This window comes from Anser brachyrhynchus, assembly GCF_964034855.1.
Source record: "Anser brachyrhynchus genome assembly, chromosome: 2".
Taxonomy (NCBI): domain Eukaryota; kingdom Metazoa; phylum Chordata; class Aves; order Anseriformes; family Anatidae; genus Anser; species Anser brachyrhynchus.
The window spans coordinates 127196390-127207717 of NC_137695.1; positions in this window are offsets into that span (position 1 = coordinate 127196390).

An 11328-nucleotide genomic window follows, 5' to 3' on the forward strand; every position below is an offset into this window, starting at 1 on the left:
CTCAACAAACCATCCACTCAACATGCAATGCTTCTTCATGAGCCAGGAAACTTTCACCTGATCTGAAATCTGCCACTGTTTCTACTCACATAACCTTCTTCCTGTATGGCAAAACCAACACTGGTCTCAGAACCTGTGCACACAGTAACAGGTAGTATGGTCTATCACCTGCAGCAGATTGGTGGAGCAAATCTCTTGGTGTTGTCTGGTTCTGGAAACTGCTAGCTACCTGTTAGCTGTCGGAGTGCATTGAGTACAGTCCTGGAGCACATCTGGTTTAATTTCCTCCAGAAAAATAAATAAATAAATAAAAAATTGCAGTAACGTCACTCTGTGCTGTGAACCAAAGGATAGAGAATGGGAACAAGCAGGAGATTTGTTCAAAAATGCAGTCTTGGTCTCATCTTAAATGCTGTTGTAGGTTCATCTGGAGCATACCACACTATAGCCTGGCCCACTAGAAAGACCTCATCCTTCATGGTGCATCAGTACTTCAGTTTGGCATTACATTTTTTTTTTTTTTCTCAAAGAGGCACATATTCCTCCAGGAGATTTGGGATGGGGACAGACATTTTGGCTTATGGCATGAAAATAATAGTAAAAGCAGTTACTTGTAATAAGTACTGTAATAAAAGAAGTTACTTGTAAAGCCAGCTTGCAGAGAAAATTTTCTAAGATCTCCAGGCAAATGTTATCCCTGGGACTGGGTTACAATGCCATAGATCATCTATGAGTATGTATATGGAAACTTGACTAACCAGGAAGGTACTTTTTAGGGAGAAGTCCTACCCAGACTTGATACCTTAGTATCTATTCAAAATGAAATATCCTATTGTTAAGGTTTGGTGATGGAATCGTAAGTTTCTAAAAACAAAAAAAAATAGTGTAAAAAAAAATCTAAAAATCTTATCCCTTCCCTCAATCTCTCTTTCTCCCTCAAACTCGCTCCCCCCCCCCCCCCCCAAAAAAAAAAATAATAATCAAAGACACTTTTAGAAGCCTCTGGTAATATTTTCAAGATAATGGAGTTAGAAACATGGGTATGAACCAAGAAATAGATTAAGAAATTACTTTTTGTCTTGACTGCTACGGTTAATAGTAAAGCTGTCACTCTTGCTTTACTAAGGTCTTCCCTCTGAAAGTAGTCCCACTGATTGTTGCCAGAAGATACTGTTATTTTCCAGCATACAGACACTTGTGTGAAACTGGTATCAAACCTGACAAGAGGAAACTACGTTATAAAGCATTATTATTACTTTATCATTATTTTGGGTCATATTTGATTCTGTCTGGTGCTTCCACATTAGGGATGTTGTGGACACTGTTCTGGAGCTCCTGCGAGTGTGAAGAAGAAACTTTGAAAAGATTGTAATGAATTTGCATTAATTCCAACAAAATTCTGAAGGCTTTCTCTACACTTCTCAGTTTCAGCTGTACGCTGACTACTCTGAATTGCAAGACTTGGCTTTAAGAACAGTTTGAACTATAGGAAGGTTTGGAGCAGACAGCAAAAAGTACAATGTGTGCCTGAACACATTGTAAAATAAGTAATGTAAACTATGAATATGGAAGAAGAAAACAGAAAGTAGATTTCCAATGTCTTCATAAACCATAAAATATGTCCTACAAGTAAAATAAAATCCTTTGTCTATGCCAAGTATTACTCCACGGTAATTTTTCATTACACTGTATCCATTTGCATGAGCCACTAACTCTCATTTGTAGCCGTCCACTGGTCTAGACAGACAAATCTTTGGAGATCTATTCGTTTTGATGGATTTATCAGATTTCCAGCCCTATTCCCCCCTTCTTTTTAATTTTGATTCCTACCTTGCTTTTGTGCTGGCTGCAGCAAAATACCTAGGTAGGGCCAAATAACTAATTCTGTGGCACCAGGGCTAGCAGCTGCTTTTTTTTTTTTTTTTTTTTTTTGGCCTCCCTTTCTTTTAGCCTCGTTTGATGTGACCCCCCACCTCTTACATATTGCAGTGTGGAAACTGGCTGCCTCTGCAGAAAACGTAAAGCCTGTATGGTACAGACAATATGTTACTGCGTAAGACTGCAGAAAAATAACCAAGTCAAACTCCTGTGCTTTGAGCGCCCCAGCTCTGTTAACACAATGCATCTTCTTGCTGTGCACACTTTTGTACAGCATGCGCACTGTGTATCTAGCAAGCTTAATACTGCACTCTGCAAACTTTGTTGGTACAAGATTGCTAAAAAGGGCTTTAATAAAACTGTTTTCTAACATGGTAGTTTTTGTTTATTTTCAGAGTTCAAGAACACCGTGCTTTGGTAGTTCTGCAGTCCCGGATGCGTAAGGTATTTAAAAATCAATTCCAGAAACCAAGGAAGTTCTATCCAAGGTACATCAAGGGCTAGATTCCAGCCACACATTCAGTATAAATAATGTAAAGCCATCAGTCATATTTTATAGTAAGCAAAGTAAAATTGAAGAAGTAAAGACAAGCTAATAAAATAATTAATATTAGTGGAAAATAATCGGTATACAGTAACAAATACATTTCTGTAGACATAACACTTAACTCTAAGAAAATATATACATACATATATGATGGCTACAAATGAGCTTGTGATTTTCTTCCAAAAGTATTTGAGCAGGAAGTAAAACATTTTCCCAGTGGATGAAATAACATTCATTTTTGCCAATCTAAGCAAGGCAGATTTAAATTTTATGTGTGTCCGACTGCTTGTTCCCCCTCAGCTAATAACCTGCCTGCTGGAAATGTTTCAAATGAAAAGGAGTTCACAGTTCCTAAGCCCAGCTTTGAATATATCTGCCATGCATGTAAACAAGTAAACCATTATGTTTCTTGTTGAGATAAAGAATACCATGATAAGTGGGGACTTTCACAAAACAAAGGGCTTCCTATTGCGAGTGTGGATAATCTTCCAGAAAACCCTGTGTTTTGGCAAATCACACCAGATTAATCTATTAGGCATCTCCTTTCATCATCAAATTTCCGCTGCCTATCACAGTGGCTGCCTTATCAAGCCCCCTGTTTTCAATAGCAGGCCCATTCCTAGGATTTCAGGTGCTGGCCTTCCATGCTCGGAAAACAGGTGTCCCCACTGTTTTCGGGCAGGAAAGGTCCCTGCACAGAAGCCTGGGAAAGGGCAGGGGTATCAGCCGCTGTTCTACCTGAAGGAACAGGTAACAGGAAACTGTTGATTCAAGGGGTGAACTTAATTGGCATGCATTAGTCAGCAGCAAGTAGTTTTTGTGAATTACGAATCCTAAAACTTTTGTCAGGAGGAATACTTATAAGAAGGGGACAGATCCATGTCCAGAGGCACCTTCCCAGGAATAACCAGCTCTTGTAACTATTTTGAATGTGTATTCCAGAAAACATGATCTAGGGACGAAGGGCGGCATGTCAAGCTTTGCATCATGTAGTGCCTGAACTGTTAGGCAAATTGCCTATATTCAGGAGGAAATGGATTTCAAATTTCAACTAAAGGCTAATATTCCAAACCAATTAGTATGACGGATCAGGTTTTTGAGCTCTCAGTGTCTCCCCTGGCTGTTTTTTTTTTTTTTTTTTTGTTCTAGTTAATGAAACCAGGCGTATTGTTTCTGACCAGACTATTCATCTATGAACCAGGGCCATCTACTTGGTCAACCAGAAATACTGCAGTATGGAATGAAGACAAGGACAGGGATATGAAGAATGTCATTGTAACATTGACAGAGAAATTTGTTTTACAGAAGCCAGCAAATCCATGTTCCTCTCCTTTAACTCCCAGTGCTTATCTCTTCTTGTCAAGGCAGCGTCCAGAAGTTTCTCCTGGCAGGTGCCTCGGTGCCTGGCTGCAGTCCCCAGCAGGAAGACCTTCATCCTCTGCTCTGAGCTCAACTCCTGAGAGCTTTACTGTATTGAAACAAAGACGCTCAGGAAGGCCACCGTAGCGACAGCAGGAAGAGCCAGTCTGCTTTCAGCTCTCTGCTTTGACAGCAGGACCGCTCTGAAACACAGAGATGAGCCCCGCACCCTGCTCTGTGGGTAAGAAGGGTTTGATAAGCACATACCTCGGCATCCGGTGCTCCACAGCGCAGCCTTTGTTTCATCCGCTGATGATTAAATGGTCTACGGGGCAATTACGAACTGAAGGAAGGAATAGCCAGCTCTCTCCAGGTTTCCTCAATCAGCACGATTGAATTTCTCAAAGGCAAGCAGCAGTAGCAGCAGCGGCCCCAGTGACTTTTCCTGAAAAATGTTCTCCAGTTTAGGATCGAGCTTTCGTTTAACTGCTTGCTGTTTCATTTTATTAAGTGCAAATTGTGACTTAATAGATTTACAGTTGCCATAAACTTCGGCATCATGAAAGCTGTCAGAGTGGCCAGTTGCACAGCATAATAGTAGCATGATGTCAGAAAGGGTGAGCTGGACAAGCCAGGCATCAAGAAGCTCTGCAGAGCATTTTAACAGGTCTGTGCACAGTCCTGAGAGGCAGATGCGACCCCGTGGAATTGAAATACAAGCAGTGGCTCGCACTAGATTTCTTTTGTTCTTCTTTTTTCTAGGAATTAGAGGTGGAAGGTTTCAGAAGATTATCTGCAAATGAAAAATAGCATATTTTGCTTTTTCAGACAAACTTTGTAAATTAACTCTGCTACACAGTAGTTACCAAAGTCCAAAGATTTATTTATTTATTTTGCATACCCATTACACTGTAGCTCTGTTCTGCACTCATTACACTGTGTTTAGCTCCTGATACATACCAGCAAAAAATGTAGACATACTGGAGGGAGTTCAGAGAGAAGCATCAAGGATGATTAAAGGGGAGGAGGGACAGACTCTTCTGAGAAGACTAAAAAATGAAATACAAATGGTTTGGTTAAGCAATGATGGGGCAATGGGCCACCTACAGACACTTTCCTACAGAATGAGGCAGAACAAAGACTGCAGGCTGTGCAATTTTGAGCAATGCACCTCCAGGTAGCCTCCATTCCCAGCCAAGTGACCATGTTACCCAGTTCACCTAGTTACTATGGGGAAAGCTGGTTACTTTCCTCAAAAGAAACCACGAGAGAAGGCTAAGGAGAAGAAAAGATGTGGTTTAATTTTTTTTTTTTTCTTCTTTCTTTCCTTGTTAATAAACTCTGATTTGGGAGGCTATTAATTTCAGAAGTCAGCAGCTTTTCCCACCAACCATAGTTTTTGACAAAGGCCTGGAGCCCATGTGCGTTGCCAAAGGGCTGGCTAGGTTACCCAAGCAGGCTCATAGCATACATAGTCTCCTGGGTCCTCCCTCACCCAGGTATGTACAAAGAGATCTTGGGGATCTTCAGGAAAATTTAATACTAGAACAAAACAAGGCTGCTACAGCTCTGTCTCATCACCCAAGCAAAGAGCTCTCCCATGTAAGACTGTCATGGGGGGAAAAATAAAGATCTGGTGTCCTGTGAAGGACAAATATTTTCCCTTTGCATACACACAAGGAATTTCACATCTTTGCCTTACATTAGTATATGTCTCCATATGCACCCCAAATATGAAGTAGTAGAAAAGGAAGCCACAAGTCAAAGGGGGAACGCATTTTTTTCTGTCACAGCATTTGAAAATAATTTGTTTCTATAGTCAACTCTTCGGAGAAGCACTGAGATGCATGCATGAACTTTGCTAAGTGACAACAACTGTATCAGAGGACAATATAGCTGAAGACCTGATAATTAACTGAATGTTTGTTAGTGTGATGGTCCTTCATGAAACAAGACAAATTATTTGAAAACAAACTTCACGGGCAAATAATTGCACAATGACTATAAGAGTTAAATTGCCTTCAAAGTGTGTATTCATAGTCAATAATGTCTTGTAGGCAGGCATGGACCTACCAACAGAGAGCGAGGAGACTTTTGCTGTTCCATGAGGCCAGCAGAGCTGAGAGCCCACAGCCTCAAAGCTGTGGCACCTTACACCCTGCTCACCCTCCTTCCCTGCCAACAGCTCTGCCCCAGCCTGTGGTGTGGGGTGTAGATCACAGCTGGCACAGAACTACAGTGTCCTGGGACATGTTCAGAGGTGCGCAGATCATTACCAATAAAACACCAATAACCTCCCAGAAATAAATAAAGGAAGTTTATTTTCTACACCTGTTTGTGGTCTAGCTATTAAACTATACCTTAAGGGAACCAAGTAATGTTTCTAAGGCAATGTGACAGTACTGCAAAATCAACTACAGTCCTTGAAATGCATCCTATTCATTCTAAAGAAAGCTAAACTGTGTGCTTTCCATGTCTTTCAGCTAGAAAAGACAGCTTAATAGATACTTGTTAATAAATCAACAACATTTTTTTTTTCCACAGTGACTTCATGTAAATTCAATTTATTTGTATCTGTAAAACAGATTTTAAATTATTTTTATATACTTCATGAATAGCTGATAACGGTTTTAGGGCTCTCAGTCTTCCTAGCTAGCTGTAGCATAAGACACTTTACATGTTTGTTGCAAAAGACAATTTTGAAAAAGCTCAAGGATCTCAGAAAATTGCCTAAGTCTTCTACACTTCATTAGCAAAATTCATGTGTACAGATTACCAGTGTGTTTAATGGTGACCGTGATAATAGACAGCTGCCAGCACGCTGTGGTGAGCAAGGCCATTTGTAATTCTCATCAACAGTTCCACCATTTTCAGTTGTATGAAAAGTGATAACACACTGATCTAGTAGTCATTAAGAACTTTTTCTTACTCCTTTAGGATTAATTTGCACTGACCCAGAATTCTGTATTTGCTTAACACAAGCAGTGGGCCACTTTGATGTTATCTGCTTCTATAAACAATAACGTACAGTTCTCTCCTGGGCTAAAACAGCTCTTATTCTACTGAGAATTAGCTGTATTAATCATTCTGAAGTCCAAGAGTGCATGATCATAAATTGTGTGCCGGGACCTCACTTAGCAACTCCCAAGACTCTCATTTATCAACATTTTTTTTCCCTTCCTGGATATTTAGTATGTAGGGAGTAATTTATTTCTGAGCCGGTGCTTTGTGATGTCTTTAATATTAAAGTAAAGTTGGAAAACTTTCTGCAACAAATATAATTTTTCTTACTCCCTTAATGCAGAAGCAAAAATTATGGACCACAGCTACAGACTGATTCCCTCAAGTGGCCAGAACAGAGAACACAGGCCAAGCTTCAGATTGTATGAACTAGGTGGTGGTAACTGAAAATCAGGAGAACTGCACAGTCAATATGCCTTTTATTAATTATTCAATTCATTTTAAAAATGTGAGGCATCTTTGAGCTGATATCTACCTAACTTTTCTCACCTTTCTCAAACTAAGCAGATAAAATATAGTTAAGATATAATTGAGGCAAGATGAAATCTTTAGAGAACACTAGTTTAGTTTATATCTTCCAGAAAAGATCTGGTTTGATAAATGATTTTTTTTTCTTTACCATTTTTCAGTAATTTTCTCAGCTTCAAAACACAATAGAAATTTGTCAGAAATGTAAGGGGAAAAAATGTTGTTCTTTATCAGCTCAGAGTTGATCTGATACTATTTATTTCCTATTTTGCATGCAGCCAGGAAGATATGTTATTTAAAGTCTCCTCTCACATACAAAAAGTATAGAAAGTCAAAGCATCCAGAAATCAAGGATAGAGGCAGTGAAAACATTTTGAGTGAATGGATTAAAACCTCCAGTCTCAGATGGCTATCTTTGATCCATATGGCCCAATTTCTTCAGCTTTTCACATTTTTCATTGCATAAAGCAGAAGTGGAAACAGAGCCCCTGATTCTGCTTTTCTTGAGACTAGCATACATGAAGCATCTCCATTGACTTACTGGGGAAAGTCCAGATTTAAGTCATTTTTGATGAGAGAAGAATTTTGGCTCAACTTGAGCAGAATCAAACTCATGAACACAGAAACATTTCTATTTTTTTCCCCCAAGTTTCATCCTGAGCTTAACTTCGATTTCAAAGCTCTCACTGTTTTATTGTAAACATGTGGTTTTTAAAATACTGCACTGCTCCAAAGTTATCTGCATGTGAGTTTATTTTATATTAAGTACTTCAAAAAATGTCTGAACATAAAATGCCAACAGAAACAACAAAAATATAAATAAATCACTACATTCAGCAGAAATACTTTAATTCAGAATGTAATAAAGACAGTCAAGGTTTAAAAAGTTTATGCCAGAGTTTAAACTGTAGGAATTAGTAACTTTTTTCCCCCGCAGACAGTTTTGCTGCCACAGCCAAAAGATTCTCAAAGGTAGTTAAAAAAGAAAAAAAAGAAAAAAAGAAAAAAGAAAAAAAAAAAGAAAAAAAAAGACAGTGGAAAAATGTTTATTTCCCTTCAAGAACTTCTGGCTTCTGTGATTTGGCATCGTTCTCAGCCATTTAGAACATTTGTGCTAGTGGAGGCCAAGCACTGCTGTTATATTTGCAGATTCTCCCTCTCTTCCCATAAATAAGTTTTCAAGAGCTGTGATCTTTCCTCACCTAGGGCTGTGCAGTTTCTCTGATGTCCGTAAAAGTTTGAGGGCAGCTGCTGTGAAAGCTCCTCATTCTTCAGAGACTGCTCTAATTCTTCCTGGATTTCTAATTACAGAAGATTTGGCTTCTAGATTCAGGGGCAAAATTCTTTCAGCAGTGATGCGCAGGCACCCTGACTTATTTTGACCCAGTAAAACTATCAGTGACTACGTGGGGAAGAACTTTCCTTTAGGACTACAGACACATGCTGCACACGCAGAGCAGCTAAAGCCTGTGTAGTGTGATGCCTAAGCCAGACCTACCTCAGCGATGTGAAATTCTGGGCATCCAGATTCACTGGACTGGTGGTGTGTCTTTTTGTTGAAGTTATAACTTTTTTTCCCTGTCCTTTTCTTTCTCTCTTCTCCTCACTCCACTGAGCACTGCACACATGCTTACAGTGCAGTTAATCTTCTGCACATCAGCTCATCTTTTTTTAAAATGCTGTGGATGGAGGCTTGATGCAATCCTACAGTTACTTCTGCATCACCCATGTACTGAGAACTGTACCCCTGTCTGAAACAAAGGTAAATAGGGGCTTTCAAGCGCCGTCTCTTCAATGCATGGTCAGCATGCTTTTCATTGGTTATTCTCTGCTCCTTTGTATACTGCTGCTGCAGTGAGATTTGATCTGGGCTTATGCCTTCAGCATTATCTACTGGATCCTGTGTCTGTAGCCTGAGAGAATGAAACTATCTATGTGTTTAATTTAAGATCCATTTTAAGAAGTTATAGCACTTCCACTGTCCTTGTCACTCATGCTTGCATTAGCATATCTGTGAAGAATTGCACAATTTGAGTACCGCTATTAATTCATTAAAGCCTTGCTATTGTTATTAACTTCCCTGAGACTTAATTCCCTATATTAATTTTGCACTTTCCATTATCTGCTACAATATATTCACTTGTTTTTATAGGAAATCTATCTTTTGTTCTAAAAGCATGTTCCCAGAATTTACAATGTTGAAATATATATTCACTTATGAAAGCCCAAGGCTCACATTAAAGTGTCATCTAAATATAAAACTATAAACATAAAATTATATTCACTGGTGACTTTATAAATAACAAACAGTAAGTTTTATAGTTCATTCTTGTTCTTTCCTTTTCTGGCTGTATTTAGTTGCTCACCTGAGAGGACACAGATTCAAGGTTCAACCATTGAAAACTCCCTCACTTCTAGTCCCTAGATATCTCTATAAAGACAAAAAACAGGGTGTTTAACAGCAAAAACACATATTGAGATAATGCCACGCCTACAGAAGTCTTTTTTCAGATACATTATCTTACTAGCAAAACCTATTATATCTCCATGCGAGAGAGCAGAAGATTATCTCACTTGGGGAAGACCATCTTCTAAAGAAAAGCCAGCTATCTATTTAGACTCTAAAAGACAGGCAGTGAAATCATATTTTCCTGTAATATCATACCTACATTCTCTGCTGTGGTTTAAGAATGTGTCATACAGTATCTGGCCTTTGAAGGCAAAGGCAGGCCTTCCAGTTGGCCTTCTCTCATCCCTACTGAAGGCACTGATATCTCTCTGAACAGGATTTCCTTCAAAAGCTAAAGAAGGGGCAGAAAGGAAAGCAGCTGCATTCAATTACCAAAAGCATGTATCTACTACTCAGAAAGAAAGGGTGGCTGCTCCTGCTCAGACAGAACAGCTCCCTGTTCTTTAGAAGCGAACTCTGGCAGATCAAAAATACGTAGTAGTTGATTTTGGTGAGAACACTTCTTTGAATAAGCAAAGCAGAAACTGGAGGGGCCTCTGAAGAACTTCTATTTTGTGGTGGTCCCTCTAAAATAAACAAGCAAAATTCCTTCAAAAAATCAGTTTCTCCTTATAAATTGCTTCTGTTGTAGTTTGGGGGGGTGGGGGTAGGGAGGGTCTCTTTGATCAAGGTTTGTCTTGAACCTATAAAAATGAATAGATGAAACTTGATGGTCTGTGTGGATAATTTGCTCCCCAAACATCCTCCCCTAATGGTTCCCTTCTGGTCCTTTGGTCCCTGGAAGTTTGGTTTCTTTCAAAGTGAAATATCAAAGTGATAAATGAGGACTTGAGGAAGACATCATTTGATGGGAGGATGCAGCCAGATTTTAGAGGCAATGTCAAGAGCTTCATTTACGATCCAGTTGTATGTTGAACAGCAGGAAATGAGGAATCTGCTCCCTGTCAGCAGGTACTCTACATACCAAAAGTGATAACTCAGATGAAACCATTTAGACAGATACTCTATTCCTTAAACATTGGCTCTGCTTTTGACATGGTGTATCAGATTCTTCAGGAGGGTGGAAGAGAGAAGATGAATGTGGGAGGGCTTCAAGAACAGTCCACAAATACGGTGCTTGTGACAGGAAACAAATAGGCATCTCTCTGCTTCACGTTGTTTTTTTCTAAAATGTATGCTGACTACTTGAAAAATTGAATTGTATAAGACCACCAAAATACACTGAATTTAATAGAGCTCTGAAAGGGAACTGGAAAAAATGCACATACTATGTGCTCTTTAGTTGGAAAGCAGCCAACATTGTTCTCAGGATTTAGGTGATCTTGGATATTAGTGTATTTAATATTTGATTTGTACGCAGTCTCCAGTTCATTTACAGTGGTATTAAAAAATAATAATAAATAAATCCAGAATGCAGAATTTAAGGATTTTAGAAGTAGAGGAAGGAGAAGATCATAAAATGTTTTACAATTTCCTTACTGCTAATGAGTTATGGGAGGATATACAGTTGTTCCAGCTTCTGAACTGTGAAGGGCAAACAGGAATACATGTTCTGTTGCCTGAAAGCAAAATCTGGTAATTCTAT